An 18,182-nucleotide genomic window follows, 5' to 3' on the forward strand; every position below is an offset into this window, starting at 1 on the left:
CCTGATTTATTCCTTCGGGCTCTGGGTTTGTTCCTCGGACTCTGGTTTTGTCCCTCGCGCCCTCCTTTTGTTCCTCGGTCTATGGTTTTGTTCCTCAGGCTCTGGTTTTCTTCCTCGGGCTCTGGGTTTGTTCCTTGGGCTCTGGTTTTGTCCCTTGAGCTCTGGTTTTGTTCCTCGACATCTGGTTTTATTCCTTGGGCTCTGGTTTTTTTCCTCGGACTCTGCTTTTGTTCCTCGACTCCTGGTTTTATTCCTCGGGCCCTCCTTTTGTTCCTCGGTCTCTGGTTTTGTTCCTCGGGCTCTGGTTTTGTTCCTCGGGCTCTGAGTTTGTTCCTCCAGTTCTGGTTTTGTTCCTTGGGCTCTGGTTTTGTTCCTCAGGCTCTGGTTTTCTTCCTTGCCCTCTGGTTTAGTTCCTTGGGCTCTGGTTTTGTTCCTCGGGCTCTGGTTTTCTTCCTCGGCCTCTGTTTTTTTCCCTTGGGCTCTGGTTTTGTTCCTCGGGCTCTGGTTTCTTTCCTCCAGCTCTGGTATTTTCCTCGGGCTCTGGTGTAGTTTCTCAGGTCCTTTTTTAATTCCTCGGGGTTTGTTTTTTTTCCTAGGGCTCTGGTTTTCTTCCTCGAGCTCTGGTTTTGTTCCTCGGGCTCTGATTTTGTTCCTCCAGCTCTGGTTTTGTTCCTCGGCCTCTAGAGTAGGTCAACGGAGTATGGTTTTGTTCCTCGGGCTCTTGTTTTGTTCCTCAGTCTCTGGTTTTGTTCCTTGAGCTCTGGTTTTGTTCCTCGGGCTCTGGTTTTATTCCTCGGGCTCTGGTTTTTTTCCTCGGACTCTGCTTTTGTTCCTCGACTCCTGGTTTTATTCCTCGGGCCCTCCTTTTGTTCCTCGATGTCTGGTTTTGATCCTCAGGCTCTGGCTTTCTTCCTCGGGCTCTGGTTTTGTTTCTCGGGCTCTGGTTTTCTTCCTCGGCCTCTGGTTTTAATCCTTGGGCTCTTGTTTTGTTCCTCCACTTCTGGTTTTATTCCTTGGGCTCTGGTTTTGTTCCTCGGGCTCTGGTTTAGTTACTCAGTCTCCTGTTTTCTTCCTCGGGCTGTGGTTTTGTTCCACTGGCTCTGGTTTAATTCCTCGGGTCCTGATTTATTCCCTCGGACTCTGGGTTTGTTCCTCGGACTTTGGTTTTGTCCCTTGCACCCTCCTTTTGTTCCTCGGTCTATGGTTTTGTTCCTCAGGCTCTGGTTTACTTCCTCGGGCTCTGGGTTTGTTCCTTGGGCTCTGGTTTTGTTCCTCGAGCTCTGGTTTTGTTCCTTAGGCTCTGGATTTGTTCCTCGGGCTCTGGTTTCGTTCCTCAGGTACTGGGTTTTTCCCTCAGACCCTGGTTTTCTTCCTCGGCCTCTGGTTTTGTTCCTTGAGACTGGTTTTGTTCCTTGGGCTCTGGTTTTGTTCCTCGGGCTCTGGTTTTGTTCCTCGGGCGCTGGTTTTGTTCCTCAGGCTCTAGTTTTGTTCCTCGGGCGCTGGTTTTGTTCCTCAGGCTCTAGTTTTGTTTCTCGGGCTCTGGTTTTGTTCCTCGGGCGCTGGTTTTGTTCCTCAGGCACTGGTTTAGTGCCTCAGGTACTGGTTTTGTTCCTCAGACTCTGGTTTTGTTCCTCGGTCTCTCGTTTTTTTCCTCGACATCTGGTTTTGTTCCTTGGGCTCTGGTTTTGTTCCTCAGGCTCTGGTTTTCTTCCTTGCCCTCTGGTTTAGTTCCTTGGGTTCTGGTATTGTTCCTCGGGCTCTGGTTTTCTTCCTCGGCCTCTGTTTTTTTCCCTTGGGCTCTGGTTTTTTTCCTCGGGCTCTGGTTTCTTTCTTCCAGCTTTTTTTTTTTTTCCTTGGGCTCTGGTGTAGTTTCTCGGGTCCTTTCTTTCTTCCTCGGGGTCTGTTTTTTTTCCTAGGGCTCTGGTTTTCTTCCTCGAGCTCTGGTTTTGTTCCTCGGGCTCTGGTTTAGTTACTCAGTCTCCTGTTTTCTTCCTCGGGCTGTGGTTTTGTTCCACTGGCTCTGGTTTAATTCCTCGGGTCCTGATTTATTCCCTCGGACTCTGGGTTTGTTCCTCGGACTTTGGTTTTGTCCCTTGCACCCTCCTTTTGTTCCTCGGTCTATGGTTTTGTTCCTCAGGCTCTGGTTTACTTCCTCGGGCTCTGGGTTTGTTCCTTGGGCTCTGGTTTTGTTCCTCGAGCTCTGGTTTTGTTCCTTAGGCTCTGGATTTGTTCCTCGGGCTCTGGTTTCGTTCCTCAGGTACTGGGTTTTTCCCTCAGACCCTGGTTTTCTTCCTCGGCCTCTGGTTTTGTTCCTTGAGACTGGTTTTGTTCCTTGGGCTCTGGTTTTGTTCCTCGGGCTCTGGTTTTGTTCCTCGGGCGCTGGTTTTGTTCCTCAGGCTCTAGTTTTGTTCCTCGGGCGCTGGTTTTGTTCCTCAGGCTCTAGTTTTGTTTCTCGGGCTCTGGTTTTGTTCCTCGGGCGCTGGTTTTGTTCCTCAGGCACTGGTTTAGTGCCTCAGGTACTGGTTTTGTTCCTCAGACTCTGGTTTTGTTCCTCGGTCTCTCGTTTTTTTCCTCGACATCTGGTTTTGTTCCTTGGGCTCTGGTTTTGTTCCTCAGGCTCTGGTTTTCTTCCTTGCCCTCTGGTTTAGTTCCTTGGGTTCTGGTATTGTTCCTCGGGCTCTGGTTTTCTTCCTCGGCCTCTGTTTTTTTCCCTTGGGCTCTGGTTTTTTTCCTCGGGCTCTGGTTTCTTTCTTCCAGCTCTGTTTTTTTTCCTTGGGCTCTGGTGTAGTTTCTCGGGTCCTTTCTTTCTTCCTCGGGGTCTGTTTTTTTTCCTAGGGCTCTGGTTTTCTTCCTCGAGCTCTGGTTTTGTTCCTCGGGCTCTTATTTTGTTCCTCCAGCTCTGGTTTTGTTCCTCGGCCTCTAGTGTAGTTCCACGGACTCTGGTTTTGTTCCTCGGGCTCTTCTTTTGTTCCTCAGTCTCTGGTTTTGTTCCTTGAGCTCTGGTTTTGTTCCTCGACATCTGGTTTTATTCCTCGGGCTCTGGTTTTTTTCCTCGGACTCTGCTTTTGTTCCTCGACTCCTGGTTTTATTCCTCGGGCCCTCCTTTTGTTCCTCGGTCTCTGGTTTGGATCCTCAGGCTCTGGTTTTCTTCCTCGGGCTCTGGGTTTGTTCCTCCAGCTCTGGTTTTGTTCCTTGGGCTCTGGTTTTGTTCCTCAGGCTCTGGTTTTCTTCCTTGCCCTCTGGTTTAGTTCCTTGGGTTCTGGTATTGTTCCTCGGGCTCTGGTTTTCTTCCTCGGCCTCTGTTTTTTTCCCTTGGGCTCTGGTTTTTTTCCTCGGGCTCTGGTTTCTTTCTTCCAGCTCTGTTTTTTTTCCTTGGGCTCTGGTGTAGTTTCTCGGGTCCTTTCTTTCTTCCTCTGGGTCTGTTTTTTTTCCTAGGGCTCTGGTTTTCTTCCTCGAGCTCTGGTTTTGTTCCTCGGGCTCTTATTTTGTTCCTCCAGCTCTGGTTTTGTTCCTCGGCCTCTAGTGTATTTCCACGGACTCTGGTTTTGTTCCTCGGGCTCTTGTTTTGTTCCTCAGTCTCTGGTTTTGTTCCTTGAGCTCTGGTTTTGTTCCTCGACATCTGGTTTTATTCCTTGGGCTCTGGTTTTTTTCCTCGGACTCTGCTTTTGTTCCTCGACTCCTGGTTTTATTCCTCGGGCCCTCCTTTTGTTCCTCGGTCTCTGGTTTGGATCCTCAGGCTCTGGTTTTGTTCCTCGGGCTCTGAGTTTGTTCCTCCATTTCTGGTTTTGTTCCTTGGGCTCTGGTTTTGTTCCTCAGGCTCTGGTTTTCTTCCTTGCCCTCTGGTTTAGTTCCTTGGGCTCTGGTTTAGTTCCTTGGGCTCTGGTTTTGTTCCTCGGGCTCTGGTTTCTTTCCTCCAGCTCTGGTATTTTCCTCGGGCTCTGGTGTAGTTTCTCAGGTCCTTTTTTAATTCCTCGGGGTTTGTTTTTTTTCCTAGGGCTCTGGTTTTCTTCCTCGAGCTCTGGTTTTGTTCCTCGGGCTCTGATTTTGTTCCTCCAGCTCTGGTTTTGTTCCTCAGCCTCTAGAGTAGGTCGACGGAGTATGGTTTTGTTCCTCGGGCTCTTGTTTTGTTCCTCAGTCTCTGGTTTTGTTCCTTGAGCTCTGGTTTTGTTCCTCGGGCTCTGGTTTTATTCCTCGGGCTCTGGTTTTTTTCCTCGGACTCTGGTTTTGTTCCTCGACTCCTGGTTTTATTCCTCGGGCCCTCCTTTTGTTCCTCGATGTCTGGTTTTGATCCTCAGGCTCTGGCTTTCTTCCTCGGGCTCTGGTTTTGTTTCTCGGGCTCTGGTTTTCTTCCTCGGCCTCTGGTTTTAATCCTTGGGCTCTTGTTTTGTTCCTCCACTTCTGGTTTTATTCCTTGGGCTCTGGTTTTGTTCCTCGGGCTCTGGTTTAGTTACTCAGTCTCCTGTTTTCTTCCTCGGGCTGTGGTTTTGTTCCACTGGCTCTGGTTTAATTCCTCGGGTCCTGATTTATGCCCTCGGACTCTGGGTTTGTTCCTCGGACTCTGGTTTTGTCCCTTGCACCCTCCTTTTGTTCCTCGGTCTATGGTTTTGTTCCTCAGGCTCTGGTTTTCTTCCTCGGGCTCTGGGTTTGTTCCTTGGGCTCTGGTTTTGTTCCTCGAGCTCTGGTTTTGTTCCTTAAGCTCTGGATTTGTTCCTCGGGCTCTGGTTTCGTTCCTCAGGTACTGGGTTTTTCCCTCAGACCCTGGTTTTCTTCCTCGGCCTCTGGTTTTGTTCCTTGAGACTGGTTTTGTTCCTTGGGCTCTGGTTTTGTTCCTCGGGCTCTGGTTTTGTTCCTCGGGCGCTGGTTTTGTTCCTCAGGCTCTAGTTTTGTTCCTCGGGCTCTGGTTTTGTTCCTCGGGCGCTGGTTTTTTTCCTCAGGCTCTAGTTTTGTTCCTCAGACTCTGGTTTTGTTCCTCGGTCTCTCGTTTTTTTCCTCGACATCTGGTTTTGTTCCTTGGGCTCTGGTTTTGTTCCTCAGGCTCTGGTTTTCTTCCTTGCCCTCTGGTTTAGTTCCTTGGGTTCTGGTATTGTTCCTCGGGCTCTGGTTTTCTTCCTCGGCCTCTGTTTTTTTCCCTTGGGCTCTGGTTTTTTTCCTCGGGCTCTGGTTTCTTTCTTCCAGCTCTGTTTTTTTTCCTTGGGCTCTGGTGTAGTTTCTCGGGTCCTTTCTTTCTTCCTCGGGGTCTGTTTTTTTTCCTAGGGCTCTGGTTTTCTTCCTCCAGCTCTGGTTTTGTTCCTCGGGCTCTTATTTTGTTCCTCCAGCTCTGGTTTTGTTCCTCGGCCTCTAGTGTAGTTCCACGGACTCTGGTTTTGTTCCTCGGGCTCTTCTTTTGTTCCTCAGTCTCTGGTTTTGTTCCTCAAGCTCTGGTTTTGTTCCTCGGGCTCTAGTGTAGTTCCAAAGCCTCTGGTTTTGTTCCTCGGGCTCTGGTTTTCTTCCTTGGCCTCTGGTTTTAATCCTTGGGCTCTTGTTTTGTTCCTCCAGCTCTGGTTCATTTACTCAGTCTCCAGTTTTCTTCCTCGGGCTGTGGTTTTGTTCCGCTGGCTCTGGTTTAATTCCTCGGGTCCTGATTTATTCCCTCGGGCTATGGGTTTATTCCTCGGACTCTGGTTTTGTTCCTCCACACCTGGTTTTATTCCTCGCGCCCTCCTTTTGTTCCTGTGTCTCTGGTTTTGTTACTCGACATCTGGTTTTGTTACTCATCCTCTGGTTTTGTTCCTCGGGCTCTGGTTTTCTCCCTCAGCTCCTGGTTTAATTCCTTGGGCTCTGGTTTTGTTCCTCCAGCTGTGGTTTCATTCCTTGGGCTCTGGTTTTGTTCCTCGGGCTCTGGTTTAGTTACTCAGTCTCCGGTTTTCTTCCTCGGGCTGTGGTTTTGTTCCGCTGGCTCTGGTTTAATTCCTCGGGTCCTGATTTATTCCTTCGGGCTCTGGGTTTGTTCCTCGGACTCTGGTTTTGTCCCTCGCGCCCTCCTTTTGTTCCTCGGTCTATGGTTTTGTTCCTCAGGCTCTGGTTTTCTTCCTCGGGCTCTGGGTTTGTTCCTTGGGCTCTGGTTTTGTTCCTCGAGCTCTGGTTTTGTTCCTCAGGCTCTGGATTTGTTCCTCGGGCTCTGGTTTAGTTCTTCAGGTACTGGGTTTTTCCCTCAGACCCTGGTTTTCTTCCTCGGCCTCTGTTTTTGTTCCTTGGGCTCTGGTTTTGTTCCTCGGGCTCTGGTTTCTTTCCTCCAGCTCTGGTTTTTTTCCTCGGGCTCTGGTGTAGTTTCTCGGGTCCTTTCTTTCTTCCTCGGGGTCTGTTTTTTTTCCTAGGGCTCTGGTTTTCTTCCTCGAGCTCTGGTTTTGTTCCTCGGGCTCTTATTTTGTTCCTCCAGCTCTGGTTTTGTTCCTCGGCCTCTAGAGTAGGTCGACGGAGTATGGTTTTATTCCTCGGGCTCTTGTTTTGTTCCTCAGTCCCTGGTTTTGTTCCTTGAGCTCTGGTTTTGTTCCTCGGGCTCTGGTTTTGTTCCTCGGACTCTGGTTTTGTTCCTCGGGCTCTGGTTTTGTTCCTCAAGCTCTGGTTTTGTTCCTCGGGCTCTAGTGTAGTTCCAAGGTCTCTGGTTTTGTTCCTCGGGCTCTGGTTTTCTTCCTCGGCCTCTGGTTTTAATCCTTGGGCTCTTGTTTTGTTCCTCCAGCTCTGGTTTTATTCCTTGGGCTCTGGTTTTGTTCCTCCAGCTCTGGTTTTATTCCTTGGGCTCTGGTTTTGTTCCTCGGGCTCTGGTTTAGTTACTCAGTCTCCAGTTTTCTTCCTCGGGCTCTGGTTTTGTTCCTCGGGCTCTGGTTTCTTTCCTCCAGCTCTGGTTTTTTTCCTTGGTCTCTGGTGTAGTTTCTCGGGTCCTTTTTTTCTTCCTCGGGGTCTGTCTTTTTTCCTAGGGCTCTGGTTTTCTTCCTCGAGCTCTGGTTTTGTTCCTCGGGCTCTTATTTTGTTCCTCCAGCTCTGGTTTTGTTCCTCGGCCTCTAGTGTAGTTCCACGGACTCTGGTTTTGTTCCTCGGGCTCTTGTTTTGTTCCTCAGTCTCTGGTTTTGTTCCTTGAGCTCTGGTTTTGTTCCTCGACATCTGGTTTTATTCCTCGGGCTTTGGTTTTTTTCCTCGGACTCTGCTTTTGTTCCTCGACTCCTGGTTTTATTCCTCGGGCCCTCCTTTTGTTCCTCGGTCTCTGGTTTTGATCCTCAGGCTCTGGCTTTCTTCCTCGGGCTCTGGTTTGTTCCTCGGGCTCTAGTGTAGTTCCAAGGCCTCTGGATTTGTTCCTCGGAATCTGGTTTTCTTCCTCGGCCTCTGGTTTTAATCCTTGGGCTCTTGTTTTATTCCTCCAGCTCTGGTTTTGTTCCTCAGTCTCTGGTTTTGTTCCTTGAGCTCTGGTTTTGTTCCTCGACATCTGGTTTTATTCCTCGGGCTCTGGTTTTATTCCTCGACTCCTGGTTTTATTCCTCGGGCCCTCCTTTTGTTCCTCGGTCTCTGGTTTTGATCCTCAGGATCTGGTTTTCTTCCTCGGGCTCTGGTTTTGTTCCTCCAGCTCTGGTTTTGTTCCTCGGGCTCTGGTTTTGTTCCTCGGGCTCTGGTTTTGTTCCTCTAGCTCTGGTTTTGTTCCTCGGGCTCTAGTGTAGTTCCAAGGCCTCTGGTTTTGTTCCTCGGGCTCTGGTTTTCTTCCTCGGCCTCTGGTTTTAATCCTTGGGCTCTTGTTTTGTTCCTCCAGCTCTGGTTTTATTCCTTGGGCTCTGGTTTTGTTCCTCGGGCTCTGGTTTAGTTACTCAGTCTCCGGTTTTCTTCCTCGGGCTGTGGTTTTGTTCCGCTGGCTCTGGTTTAATTCCTCGGGTCCTGATTTATTCCCTCGGGCTCTGGGTTTGTTCCTCGGACTCTGGTTTTGTCCCTCGCGCCCTCCTTTTGTTCCTCGGTCTATGGTTTTGTTCCTCAGGCTCTGGTTTTGTTCCTCGAGCTCTGGTTTTGTTCCTTAGGCTCTGGATTTGTTCCTCGGGCTCTGGTTTAGTTCTTCAGGTACTGGGTTTTTCCGTCAGACCCTGGTTTTCTTTCTCGGCCGCTGTTTTTGTTCCTTGGGCTCTGGTTTTGTTCCTCGGGCTCTGGTTTCTTTCCTCCAGCTCTGGTTTTTTTCCTTGGGCTCTGGTGTAGTTTCTCGGGTCCTTTCTTTCTTCCTCGGGGTCTGTTTTTTTTCCTAGGGCTCTGGTTTTCTTCCTCGAGCTCTGGTTTTGTTCCTCGGGCTCTGATTTTGTTCCTCCAGCTCTTGTTTTGTTCCTCGGCCTCTAGTGTAGGTCCACAGACTCTGGTTTTGTTCCTCGGGCTCTTGTTTTGTTCCTCAGTCTCTGGTTTTGTTCCTTGAGCTCTGGTTTTGTTCCTCGGGCTCTGGTTTTGTTCCTCGGACTCTGGTTTTGTTGCTCGACATCTGGTTTTATTCCTCTAACTCTGGTTTTTTTCCTTGGATTCTGGTTTTGTTCCTCGACTCCTGGTTTTATTCCTCGGGCCCTCCTTTTTTTCCTCGGTCTCTGGTTTGGATCCTCAGGCTCTGGTTTTGTTCCTCGGGCTCTTATTTTGTTCCCTCAGCTCTGGTTTTGTTCCTCGGGTCTGGTTTTGTTCCTCGGGCTCTGGTTTTGTTCCTCAAGCTCTGGTTTTGTTCCTCGGGCTCTAGTGTAGTTCCAAAGCCTCTGGTTTTGTTCCTCGGGCTCTGGTTTTCTTCCTTGGCCTCTGGTTTTAATCCTTGGGCTCTTGTTTTGTTCCTCCAGCTCTGGTTTATTTACTCAGTCTCCAGTTTTCTTCCTCGGGCTGTGGTTTTGTTCCACTGGCTCTGGTTTAATTCCTCGGGTCCTGATTTATTCCCTCGGGCTCTGGGTTTGTTCCTCGGACTCTGGTTTTGTTCCTCCACACCTGGTTTTATTCCTCGCGCCCTCCTTTTGTTCCTGTGTCTCTGGTTTTGTTACTCGACATCTGGTTTTGTTACTCATCCTCTGGTTTTGTTCCTTCGGCTCTGGTTTTCTCCCTCAGCTCCTGGTTTAATTCCTTGGGCTCTGGTTTTGTTCCTCCAGCTGTGGTTTTATTCCTTGGGCTCTGGTTTTGTTCCTCGGGCTCTGGTTTAGTTACTCAGTCTCCGGTTTTCTTCCTCGGCCTGTGGTTTTGTTCCGCTGGCTCTGGTTTAATTCCTCGGGTCCTGATTTATTCCTTCGGGCTCTGGGTTTGTTCCTCGGACTCTGGTTTTGTCCCTCGCGCCCTCCTTTTGTTCCTCGGTCTATGGTTTTGTTCCTCAGGCTCTGGTTTTCTTCCTCGGGCTCTGGGTTTGTTCCTTGGGCTCTGGTTTTGTCCCTTGAGCTCTGGTTTTGTTCCTCGACATCTGGTTTTATTCCTTGGGCTCTGGTTTTTTTCCTCGGACTCTGCTTTTGTTCCTCGACTCCTGGTTTTATTCCTCGGGCCCTCCTTTTGTTCCTCGGTCTCTGGTTTTGTTCCTCGGGCTCTGGTTTTGTTCCTCGGGCTCTGAGTTTGTTCCTCCAGTTCTGGTTTTGTTCCTTGGGCTCTGGTTTTGTTCCTCAGGCTCTGGTTTTCTTCCTTGCCCTCTGGTTTAGTTCCTTGGGCTCTGGTTTTGTTCCTCGGGCTCTGGTTTTCTTCCTCGGCCTCTGTTTTTTTCCCTTGGGCTCTGGTTTTGTTCCTCGGGCTCTGGTTTCTTTCCTCCAGCTCTGGTATTTTCCTCGGGCTCTGGTGTAGTTTCTCAGGTCCTTTTTTAATTCCTCGGGGTTTGTTTTTTTTCCTAGGGCTCTGGTTTTCTTCCTCGAGCTCTGGTTTTGTTCCTCGGGCTCTGATTTTGTTCCTCCAGCTCTGGTTTTGTTCCTCGGCCTCTAGAGTAGGTCAACGGAGTATGGTTTTGTTCCTCGGGCTCTTGTTTTGTTCCTCAGTCTCTGGTTTTGTTCCTTGAGCTCTGGTTTTGTTCCTCGGGCTCTGGTTTTATTCCTCGGGCTCTGGTTTTTTTCCTCGGACTCTGCTTTTGTTCCTCGACTCCTGGTTTTATTCCTCGGGCCCTCCTTTTGTTCCTCGATGTCTGGTTTTGATCCTCAGGCTCTGGCTTTCTTCCTCGGGCTCTGGTTTTGTTTCTCGGGCTCTGGTTTTCTTCCTCGGCCTCTGGTTTTAATCCTTGGGCTCTTGTTTTGTTCCTCCACTTCTGGTTTTATTCCTTGGGCTCTGGTTTTGTTCCTCGGGCTCTGGTTTAGTTACTCAGTCTCCTGTTTTCTTCCTCGGGCTGTGGTTTTGTTCCACTGGCTCTGGTTTAATTCCTCGGGTCCTGATTTATTCCCTCGGACTCTGGGTTTGTTCCTCGGACTTTGGTTTTGTCCCTTGCACCCTCCTTTTGTTCCTCGGTCTATGGTTTTGTTCCTCAGGCTCTGGTTTACTTCCTCGGGCTCTGGGTTTGTTCCTTGGGCTCTGGTTTTGTTCCTCGAGCTCTGGTTTTGTTCCTTAGGCTCTGGATTTGTTCCTCGGGCTCTGGTTTCGTTCCTCAGGTCCTGGGTTTTTCCCTCAGACCCTGGTTTTCTTCCTCGGCCTCTGGTTTTGTTCCTTGAGACTGGTTTTGTTCCTTGGGCTCTGGTTTTGTTCCTCGGGCTCTGGTTTTGTTCCTCGGGCGCTGGTTTTGTTCCTCAGGCTCTAGTTTTGTTCCTCGGGCGCTGGTTTTGTTCCTCAGGCTCTAGTTTTGTTTCTCGGGCTCTGGTTTTGTTCCTCGGGCGCTGGTTTTGTTCCTCAGGCACTGGTTTAGTGCCTCAGGTACTGGTTTTGTTCCTCAGACTCTGGTTTTGTTCCTCGGTCTCTCGTTTTTTTCCTCGACATCTGGTTTTGTTCCTTGGGCTCTGGTTTTGTTCCTCAGGCTCTGGTTTTCTTCCTTGCCCTCTGGTTTAGTTCCTTGGGTTCTGGTATTGTTCCTCGGGCTCTGGTTTTCTTCCTCGGCCTCTGTTTTTTTCCCTTGGGCTCTGGTTTTTTTCCTCGGGCTCTGGTTTCTTTCTTCCAGCTCTGTTTTTTTTCCTTGGGCTCTGGTGTAGTTTCTCGGGTCCTTTCTTTCTTCCTCGGGGTCTGTTTTTTTTCCTAGGGCTCTGGTTTTCTTCCTCGAGCTCTGGTTTTGTTCCTCGGGCTCTGGTTTAGTTACTCAGTCTCCTGTTTTCTTCCTCGGGCTGTGGTTTTGTTCCACTGGCTCTGGTTTAATTCCTCGGGTCCTGATTTATTCCCTCGGACTCTGGGTTTGTTCCTCGGACTTTGGTTTTGTCCCTTGCACCCTCCTTTTGTTCCTCGGTCTATGGTTTTGTTCCTCAGGCTCTGGTTTACTTCCTCGGGCTCTGGGTTTGTTCCTTGGGCTCTGGTTTTGTTCCTCGAGCTCTGGTTTTGTTCCTTAGGCTCTGGATTTGTTCCTCGGGCTCTGGTTTCGTTCCTCAGGTACTGGGTTTTTCCCTCAGACCCTGGTTTTCTTCCTCGGCCTCTGGTTTTGTTCCTTGAGACTGGTTTTGTTCCTTGGGCTCTGGTTTTGTTCCTCGGGCTCTGGTTTTGTTCCTCGGGCGCTGGTTTTATTCCTCAGGCTCTAGTTTTGTTCCTCGGGCGCTGGTTTTGTTCCTCAGGCTCTAGTTTTGTTTCTCGGGCTCTGGTTTTGTTCCTCGGGCGCTGGTTTTGTTCCTCAGGCACTGGTTTAGTGCCTCAGGTACTGGTTTTGTTCCTCAGACTCTGGTTTTGTTCCTCGGTCTCTCGTTTTTTTCCTCGACATCTGGTTTTGTTCCTTGGGCTCTGGTTTTGTTCCTCAGGCTCTGGTTTTCTTCCTTGCCCTCTGGTTTAGTTCCTTGGGTTCTGGTATTGTTCCTCGGGCTCTGGTTTTCTTCCTCGGCCTCTGTTTTTTTCCCTTGGGCTCTGGTTTTTTTCCTCGGGCTCTGGTTTCTTTCTTCCAGCTCTGTTTTTTTTCCTTGGGCTCTGGTGTAGTTTCTCGGGTCCTTTCTTTCTTCCTCGGGGTCTGTTTTTTTTCCTAGGGCTCTGGTTTTCTTCCTCGAGCTCTGGTTTTGTTCCTCGGGCTCTTATTTTGTTCCTCCAGCTCTGGTTTTGTTCCTCGGCCTCTAGTGTAGTTCCACGGACTCTGGTTTTGTTCCTCGGGCTCTTCTTTTGTTCCTCCAGCTCTGGTTTTGTTCCTCGGCCTCTAGTGTAGTTCCACGGACTCTGGTTTTGTTCCTCGGGCTCTTCTTTTGTTCCTCAGTCTCTGGTTTTGTTCCTTGAGCTCTGGTTTTGTTCCTCGACATCTGGTTTTATTCCTCGGGCTCTGGTTTTTTTCCTCGGACTCTGCTTTTGTTCCTCGACTCCTGGTTTTATTCCTCGGGCCCTCCTTTTGTTCCTCGGTCTCTGGTTTGGATCCTCAGGCTCTGGTTTTCTTCCTCGGGCTCTGGGTTTGTTCCTCCAGCTCTGGTTTTGTTCCTTGGGCTCTGGTTTTGTTCCTCAGGCTCTGGTTTTCTTCCTTGCCCTCTGGTTTAGTTCCTTGGGTTCTGGTATTGTTCCTCGGGCTCTGGTTTTCTTCCTCGGCCTCTGTTTTTTTCCCTTGGGCTCTGGTTTTTTTCCTCGGGCTCTGGTTTCTTTCTTCCAGCTCTGTTTTTTTTCCTTGGGCTCTGGTGTAGTTTCTCGGGTCCTTTCTTTCTTCCTCTGGGTCTGTTTTTTTTCCTAGGGCTCTGGTTTTCTTCCTCGAGCTCTGGTTTTGTTCCTCGGGCTCTTATTTTGTTCCTCCAGCTCTGGTTTTGTTCCTCGGCCTCTAGTGTATTTCCACGGACTCTGGTTTTGTTCCTCGGGCTCTTGTTTTGTTCCTCAGTCTCTGGTTTTGTTCCTTGAGCTCTGGTTTTGTTCCTCGACATCTGGTTTTATTCCTTGGGCTCTGGTTTTTTTCCTCGGACTCTGCTTTTGTTCCTCGACTCCTGGTTTTATTCCTCGGGCCCTCCTTTTGTTCCTCGGTCTCTGGTTTGGATCCTCAGGCTCTGGTTTTGTTCCTCGGGCTCTGAGTTTGTTCCTCCATTTCTGGTTTTGTTCCTTGGGCTCTGGTTTTGTTCCTCAGGCTCTGGTTTTCTTCCTTGCCCTCTGGTTTAGTTCCTTGGGTTCTGGTATTGTTCCTCGGGCTCTGGTTTTCTTCCTCGGCCTCTGTTTTTTTCCCTTGGGCTCTGGTTTTTTTCCTCGGGCTCTGGTTTCTTTCTTCCAGCTCTGTTTTTTTTCCTTGGGCTCTGGTGTAGTTTCTCGGGTCCTTTCTTTCTTCCTCGGGGTCTGTTTTTTTTCCTAGGGCTCTGGTTTTCTTCCTCGAGCTCTGGTTTTGTTCCTCGGGCTCTGGTTTAGTTACTCAGTCTCCTGTTTTCTTCCTCGGGCTGTGGTTTTGTTCCACTGGCTCTGGTTTAATTCCTCGGGTCCTGATTTATTCCCTCGGACTCTGGGTTTGTTCCTCGGACTTTGGTTTTGTCCCTTGCACCCTCCTTTTGTTCCTCGGTCTATGGTTTTGTTCCTCAGGCTCTGGTTTACTTCCTCGGGCTCTGGGTTTGTTCCTTGGGCTCTGGTTTTGTTCCTCGAGCTCTGGTTTTGTTCCTTAGGCTCTGGATTTGTTCCTCGGGCTCTGGTTTCGTTCCTCAGGTACTGGGTTTTTCCCTCAGACCCTGGTTTTCTTCCTCGGCCTCTGGTTTTGTTCCTTGAGACTGGTTTTGTTCCTTGGGCTCTGGTTTTGTTCCTCGGGCTCTGGTTTTGTTCCTCGGGCGCTGGTTTTGTTCCTCAGGCTCTAGTTTTGTTCCTCGGGTGCTGGTTTTGTTCCTCAGGCTCTAGTTTTGTTTCTCGGGCTCTGGTTTTGTTCCTCGGGCGCTGGTTTTGTTCCTCAGGCACTGGTTTAGTGCCTCAGGTACTGGTTTTGTTCCTCAGACTCTGGTTTTGTTCCTCGGTCTCTTGTTTTTTTCCTCGACATCTGGTTTTGTTCCTTGGGCTCTGGTTTTGTTCCTCAGGCTCTGGTTTTCTTCCTTGCCCTCTGGTTTAGTTCCTTGGGTTCTGGTATTGTTCCTCGGGCTCTGGTTTTCTTCCTCGGCCTCTGTTTTTTTCCCTTGGGCTCTGGTTTTTTTCCTCGGGCTCTGGTTTCTTTCCTCCAGCTCTGGTTTTTTTCCTTGGGCTCTGGTGTAGTTTCTCGGGTCCTTTCTTTCTTCCTCGGGGTCTGTTTTTTTTCCTAGGGCTCTGGTTTTCTTCCTCGAGCTCTGGTTTTGTTCCTCGGGCTCTTATTTTGTTCCTCCAGCTCTGTTTTTGTTCCTCGGGCTCTAGTGTAGTTCCACGGACTCTGGTTTTGTTCCTCGGGCTCTTCTTTTGTTCCTCAGTCTCTGGTTTTGTTCCTTGAGCTCTGGTTTTGTTCCTCGACATCTGGTTTTATTCCTCGGGCTCTGGTTTTTTTCCTCGGACTCTGCTTTTGTTCCTCGACTCCTGGTTTTATTCCTCGGGCCCTCCTTTTGTTCCTCGGTCTCTGGTTTGGATCCTCAGGCTCTGGTTTTCTTCCTCGGGCTCTGGGTTTGTTCCTCCAGCTCTGGTTTTGTTCCTTGGGCTCTGGTTTTGTTCCTCAGGCTCTGGTTTTCTTCCTTGCCCTCTGGTTTAGTTCCTTGGGTTCTGGTATTGTTCCTCGGGCTCTGGTTTTCTTCCTCGGCCTCTGTTTTTTTCCCTTGGGCTCTGGTTTTTTTCCTCGGGCTCTGGTTTCTTTCTTCCAGCTCTGTTTTTTTTCCTTGGGCTCTGGTGTAGTTTCTCGGGTCCTTTCTTTCTTCCTCTGGGTCTGTTTTTTTTCCTAGGGCTCTGGTTTTCTTCCTCGAGCTCTGGTTTTGTTCCTCGGGCTCTTATTTTGTTCCTCCAGCTCTGGTTTTGTTCCTCGGCCTCTAGTGTATTTCCACGGACTCTGGTTTTGTTCCTCGGGCTCTTGTTTTGTTCCTCAGTCTCTGGTTTTGTTCCTTGAGCTCTGGTTTTGTTCCTCGACATCTGGTTTTATTCCTTGGGCTCTGGTTTTTTTCCTCGGACTCTGCTTTTGTTCCTCGACTCCTGGTTTTATTCCTCGGGCCCTCCTTTTGTTCCTCGGTCTCTGGTTTGGATCCTCAGGCTCTGGTTTTGTTCCTCGGGCTCTGAGTTTGTTCCTCCATTTCTGGTTTTGTTCCTTGGGCTCTGGTTTTGTTCCTCAGGCTCTGGTTTTCTTCCTTGCCCTCTGGTTTAGTTCCTTGGGCTCTGGTTTAGTTCCTTGGGCTCTGGTTTTGTTCCTCGGGCTCTGGTTTCTTTCCTCCAGCTCTGGTATTTTCCTCGGGCTCTGGTGTAGTTTCTCAGGTCCTTTTTTAATTCCTCGGGGTTTGTTTTTTTTCCTAGGGCTCTGGTTTTCTTCCTCGAGCTCTGGTTTTGTTCCTCGGGCTCTGATTTTGTTCCTCCAGCTCTGGTTTTGTTCCTCGGCCTCTAGAGTAGGTCGACGGAGTATGGTTTTGTTCCTCGGGCTCTTGTTTTGTTCCTCAGTCTCTGGTTTTGTTCCTTGAGCTCTGGTTTTGTTCCTCGGGCTCTGGTTTTATTCCTCGGGCTCTGGTTTTTTTCCTCGGACTCTGGTTTTGTTCCTCGACTCCTGGTTTTATTCCTCGGGCCCTCCTTTTGTTCCTCGATCTCTGGTTTTGATCCTCAGGCTCTGGCTTTCTTCCTCGGGCTCTGGTTTTGTTTCTCGGGCTCTGGTTTTCTTCCTCGGCCTCTGGTTTTAATCCTTGGGCTCTTGTTTTGTTCCTCCACTTCTGGTTTTATTCCTTGGGCTCTGGTTTTGTTCCTCGGGCTCTGGTTTAGTTACTCAGTCTCCTGTTTTCTTCCTCGGGCTGTGGTTTTGTTCCACTGGCTCTGGTTTAATTCCTCGGGTCCTGATTTATTCCCTCGGACTCTGGGTTTGTTCCTCGGACTCTGGTTTTGTCCCTTGCACCCTCCTTTTGTTCCTCGGTCTATGGTTTTGTTCCTCAGGCTCTGGTTTTCTTCCTCGGGCTCTGGGTTTGTTCCTTGGGCTCTGGTTTTGTTCCTCGAGCTCTGGTTTTGTTCCTTAGGCTCTGGATTTGTTCCTCGGGCTCTGGTTTCGTTCCTCAGGTACTGGGTTTTTCCCTCAGACCCTGGTTTTCTTCCTCGGCCTCTGGTTTTGTTCCTTGAGACTGGTTTTGTTCCTTGGGCTCTGGTTTTGTTCCTCGGGCTCTGGTTTTGTTCCTCGGGCGCTGGTTTTGTTCCTCAGGCTCTAGTTTTGTTCCTCGGGCTCTGGTTTTGTTCCTCGGGCGCTGGTTTTTTTCCTCAGGCTCTAGTTTTGTTCCTCAGACTCTGGTTTTGTTCCTCGGTCTCTCGTTTTTTTCCTCGACATCTGGTTTTGTTCCTTGGGCTCTGGTTTTGTTCCTCAGGCTCTGGTTTTCTTCCTTGCCCTCTGGTTTAGTTCCTTGGGTTCTGGTATTGTTCCTCGGGCTCTGGTTTTCTTCCTCGGCCTCTGTTTTTTTCCCTTGGGCTCTGGTTTTTTTCCTCGGGCTCTGGTTTCTTTCTTCCAGCTCTGTTTTTTTTCCTTGGGCTCTGGTGTAGTTTCTCGGGTCCTTTCTTTCTTCCTCGGGGTCTGTTTTTTTTCCTAGGGCTCTGGTTTTCTTCCTCGAGCTCTGGTTTTGTTCCTCGGGCTCTTATTTTGTTCCTCCAGCTCTGGTTTTGTTCCTCGGCCTCTAGTGTAGTTCCACGGACTCTGGTTTTGTTCCTCGGGCTCTGGTTTAGTTACTCAGTCTCCTGTTTTCTTCCTCGGGCTGTGGTTTTGTTCCACTGGCTCTGGTTTAATTCCTCGGGTCCTGATTTATTCCCTCGGACTCTGGGTTTGTTCCTCGGACTTTGGTTTTGTCCCTTGCACCCTCCTTTTGTTCCTCGGTCTATGGTTTTGTTCCTCAGGCTCTGGTTTACTTCCTCGGGCTCTGGGTTTGTTCCTTGGGCTCTGGTTTTGTTCCTCGAGCTCTGGTTTTGTTCCTTAGGCTCTGGATTTGTTCCTCGGGCTCTGGTTTCGTTCCTCAGGTACTGGGTTTTTCCCTCAGACCCTGGTTTTCTTCCTCGGCCTCTGGTTTTGTTCCTTGAGACTGGTTTTGTTCCTTGGGCTCTGGTTTTGTTCCTCGGGCTCTGGTTTTGTTCCTCGGGCGCTGGTTTTGTTCCTCAGGCTCTAGTTTTGTTCCTCGGGCGCTGGTTTTGTTCCTCAGGCTCTAGTTTTGTTTCTCGGGCTCTGGTTTTGTTCCTCGGGCGCTGGTTTTGTTCCTCAGGCACTGGTTTAGTGCCTCAGGTACTGGTTTTGTTCCTCAGACTCTGGTTTTGTTCCTCGGTCTCTCGTTTTTTTCCTCGACATCTGGTTTTGTTCCTTGGGCTCTGGTTTTGTTCCTCAGGCTCTGGTTTTCTTCCTTGCCCTCTGGTTTAGTTCCTTGGGTTCTGGTATTGTTCCTCGGGCTCTGGTTTTCTTCCTCGGCCTCTGTTTTTTTCCCTTGGGCTCTGGTTTTTTTCCTCGGGCTCTGGTTTCTTTCTTCCAGCTCTGTTTTTTTTCCTTGGGCTCTGGTGTAGTTTCTCGGGTCCTTTCTTTCTTCCTCGGGGTCTGTTTTTTTTCCTAGGGCTCTGGTTTTCTTCCTCGAGCTCTGGTTTTGTTCCTCGGGCTCTTATTTTGTTCCTCCAGCTCTGGTTTTGTTCCTCGGCCTCTAGTGTAGTTCAACGGACTCTGGTTTTGTTCCTCGGGCTCTTCTTTTGTTCCTCAGTCTCTGGTTTTGTTCCTTGAGCTCTGGTTTTGTTCCTCGACATCTGGTTTTATTCCTCGGGCTCTGGTTTTTTTCCTCGGACTCTGCTTTTGTTCCTCGACTCCTGGTTTTATTCCTCGGGCCCTCCTTTTGTTCCTCGGTCTCTGGTTTGGATCCTCAGGCTCTGGTTTTCTTCCTCGGGCTCTGGGTTTGTTCCTCCAGCTCTGGTTTTGTTCCTTGGGCTCTGGTTTTGTTCCTCAGGCTCTGGTTTTCTTCCTTGCCCTCTGGTTTAGTTCCTTGGGTTCTGGTATTGTTCCTCGGGCTCTGGTTTTCTTCCTCGGCCTCTGTTTTTTTCCCTTGGGCTCTGGTTTTTTTCCT

This window comes from Calonectris borealis, chromosome 16, assembly GCF_964195595.1.
Source record: "Calonectris borealis chromosome 16, bCalBor7.hap1.2, whole genome shotgun sequence".
NCBI lineage: Eukaryota > Metazoa > Chordata > Aves > Procellariiformes > Procellariidae > Calonectris > Calonectris borealis.